Source organism: Durio zibethinus, chromosome 14 (genome assembly GCF_047325235.1).
Source record: "Durio zibethinus cultivar Kanyao isolate XHJ-2024 chromosome 14, ASM4732523v1, whole genome shotgun sequence".
Taxonomy (NCBI): domain Eukaryota; kingdom Viridiplantae; phylum Streptophyta; class Magnoliopsida; order Malvales; family Malvaceae; genus Durio; species Durio zibethinus.
Genome location: NC_143175.1, coordinates 11,779,911 through 11,783,608, shown reverse-complemented (window position 1 = coordinate 11,783,608; position 3,698 = coordinate 11,779,911). Strand labels below are relative to the sequence as shown.

The window sequence follows — 3,698 nt, the reverse complement described above, 5'->3', positions numbered from 1 at the left end:
GTCGTTGAGCCTCTGTTTAGAGGAGCTTTGGTAAAAAAAAACAAAAAAATAAAAAAAATAAAAAAAAAACAAAAAAACAAAAAAAAAAGTTACCTCTATTTAGAGGAGCTTTGTTTATGTTTCTCAAAGTCATTGAGCCTCTGCTTAGAGGAGCTTTGATCATTTAAAAAAAAAAAAAGCAAAAAAAAGTAAAAAAGCAAAAAAAATGGACAAAAAAAAAGTTGCCTCTATTTAGAGGAGCTTTGTTTATGTTTCTCAAAATCATTTAGCCTTTGCTTAGAGGAGCTTTGATCAAAATTTAAAAAAAAAAAAAAAAGAAGCAAGAAAAAATGGGCAAAAAAAAAATTCGATTGAGTCATAAAGGGGTGTCTACGTCTTTGCACAATTTTTGTTTCCCAAAAAATGTGCAAAGAGGAGCAGCTGTAGACACCCCATTTTGTCCGGGATTCTTTGTCATTTGAGACTAATCCAAGCTCAGTTGCAGGGATTTTTATTCATTTTTATTTTATATTTTTATTTATTTCATATTTATCATTCTTTTTATTTTATGATTTATTTATTTTTCTTTCTTTTGATTATCTGATTATTTAAAAAAAAAAAAAGAAAGATTGAGATTAAGTTTGATGATGATAAAAAAATTAGGTGTTAATCTTTAGCATTTGATGACTAATGAGAATCAAACTGAAACACAATCACTTGGTTTTATATGCCATTACAATTCACAGCAATAGAAAAAAAAATACAAAACAGAAAAAAAGATAGAGGAGGAATCCGGATAGGGGGAGGAAAGATAGAAGAAGAGTCCGAATAGGAGACGAAAAAAAAAAGGAGAAAAAGATAGAAGGAGAATCCGAATAGGAGAAGGCAGGCGTCTGGATACACGCCACAATCTTTTTTTTCAAACAAAAATGGTTGTTTCATTTTCTGAGGATTTTTTTCTTGGGTTTTCTTGAATCTCAAAAAAAAAAAAAAAGAAGAAATGAGAGAGTGTATTTCGATTCATATCGGTCAGGCCGGTATTCAGGTTGGCAATGTTTGCTGGGAACTTTACTGTCTCGAGCATGGCATTCAGCTTGATGGCCAAATGCCAAGTGATAAGACTGTTGGTGGAGGAGACGATGCTTTCAACACCTTTTTCAGCGAAACTGGTGCCGGAAAGCACGTTCTTCGCACTATATTTGTTGATCTGGAGCCTACTGTTATCGATGAAGTTAGGACTGGAACGTATCGTCAGCTGTTCCACCCTGAGCAACTCATCAGTGGGAAAGAAGATGCTGCCAACAATTTCGCCCGTGGCCATTATACGATTGGAAAAGAGATTGTTGATCTCTGCTTGGATCGCATCCGAAAGCTCGCTGATAACTGTACCGGACTCCAAGGGGTTTTGGTTTTCAATGCTGTTGGTGGTGGTACTGGTTCTGGCCTTGGATCTCTTCTCTTGGAGCGTCTCTCTATTGACTATGGAAAGAAGTCAAAGCTTGGTTTCACTGTGTATCCTTCACCTCAGGTTTTTACATCTGTTGTAGAGCCTTACAACGTTGTGCTGTCCACTCATTCGCTCCTTGAGCACACTGATGTTGCTGTGCTTCTCGATAATGAAGCCATATATGACATCTGCAGGCGTTCTCTGGACATTGAACGACCCACTTATACCAATCTTAACCGCCTTGTCTCTCAGGTTATCTCATCTCTTACTACCTCTTTGAGGTTTGATGGAGCTCTGAATGTGGATGTGGCCGAGTTCCAGACTAACCCGGTTCCCTATCCCAAGATTCATTTTATGCTTTCCTCCTATGCACCTGTTATTTCAGCTGAGAAGGCTTACCATGAGCAACTATCAGTGGCTGGGATCACCAACAGTGCTTTTGAACCCTTTTCCATGATGGCCAAATGTGACCCACGCCATGGAAAGTACATGGTTTGCTGCCTCCTGTACCGAGGTGATGTTGTGCCCAAAGATGTGAATGCAGCTGTGGCCACCATCAAGACCAGAGCGAAGGTTGTTGATGGGAATTTTACAGACCAGAGACGACAGCCTACTCAGCAGCAGTAGAATTTTCATGCGACTGGAGCTGCACCAAACACGGGATCACCTCGATATGAACAGTCATATGCTCAAGGCACAGGTCCTGCCTGGAATGGTCAATTGGTTCTACAACAGCAGCCCTTTTCACCTGTCTATGGTGCTCAGAGAAGTGGCTTGCTACCACCATCACTCTGGAAAGCACAGGCGGCAGACTCTAGCCCAGTTGCGGGTGTTCAATATCCTCAGTCAATGGTTACTCAAGTTAGTGTAACACATGGCCAACCTCAAGGACCTCAACATATGAGAAGTGATCGGGTGGTGGGTATGTACATTCAGCCAATCACAACCGGTCATTTGTCAGCAATTAATAACGAGGCTGTTCAGGGAAACCGGTTCGCTGGTTTTCATCCTCAACCAGTTCTGGGAGCACAGTATATGGACATACTTTCACAGCAAATGGCTCCTATGTATCCTCGACAAATGTATGGCAAGTCAAGATAATCTTTTTTTTGGTATTTTATTTATTTATTTATTTTTGTGCTAGTTATTTTCAGGAGTATTATTTTTATTTATTTTATTTTATTTTATTTTTATTTTTTGCAGAAAAATAAAAATTTTCAAAAAGAAATATTTTTGAGGAAAAGTTGAAAGTATCAATTTTCCTTAAAAATAAATTTCCAAAAAAAATATTTTTGGGGAAAAGTTGAAAGTATCAATTTTCCTTAAAAATAAATTTCCAAAAAAATATTTTTGGGGAAAAGTTGAAAGTATCAATTTTCCCTACAAAAAAAAATTTATTATTTCCTTCCTTTCTATCTTAATTTTGATTTTGTTTTTTTTTCTTTAAATAATCTGACGACGGAGCCTCTGCAAGTGAAATAGTAGTTTTTCTTGCATACTCTTGAGGTGAGGGAATTTTCTCAATTTTTTGCTAAAAGTATTAGAGTCAATTGAGAATAATTTTCAATAATTAATTACTTGGTAAAATTTTAAGGCTTTTGGATAACATAAATTTAAGCTGGTACCATCTTTTGATGGGCGTTGTGAGGGTGCTATAACCTTCCTCACACGTAACCGAACTCTCGAACCTTGTTCTGGTTAGCAGACCTGAACCTATTCTTTTAGGGACCCTTAAACTTAGGTGTTCCCTGAAAGGACAGATTCCTTAGGTGGCCAATCGCACCTAGATAAAAAAAGATTGGTGGCGACTCCCTAAAAGTCAATGTTTAACGATAGATCCCCGGATCTAGACGTTATGACAATTACTTCATTAACTACTAGCTATGCTAGTGTTAGGGACACAAACCTTTTAGAGGAAAATGTTGACTATTATGGCATGATTAATGATATCATTGAGTTAGATTATTATGATAAATGAAAAGTTGTCTTATTTCAGTGTGATTGGGCTAATGTGAATAGTACAAAAGGTATTAAGAAAGATCAGTATGGATTTACATTTGTGAATTTTTCTCGATTAATTCACACTGGACAACAACTTATTGATGAACCTTATATTTTTTCATCTCAAGTCAAACAAGTTTTTTATTCTGAAGATCTTAAAGAATTGGGTTAGTTTGTTGTTATTTGAAATACACCTATAGACTTATTTGATATGGGGTTAGATACAATAGATGATGTTGAACATGAAACTAAATGTTATCCTTTTGCTGAA

General features: G+C 36.6%; 1 pseudogene; it reads left to right on the top strand.

The window, feature by feature from the left end:
- Positions 1–975: 975 nt before the first annotated feature.
- LOC111274310 (tubulin alpha chain pseudogene) lies at positions 976–2,148 on the top strand (annotated as a pseudogene).
- Positions 2,149–3,698: the final 1,550 nt, after the last annotated feature.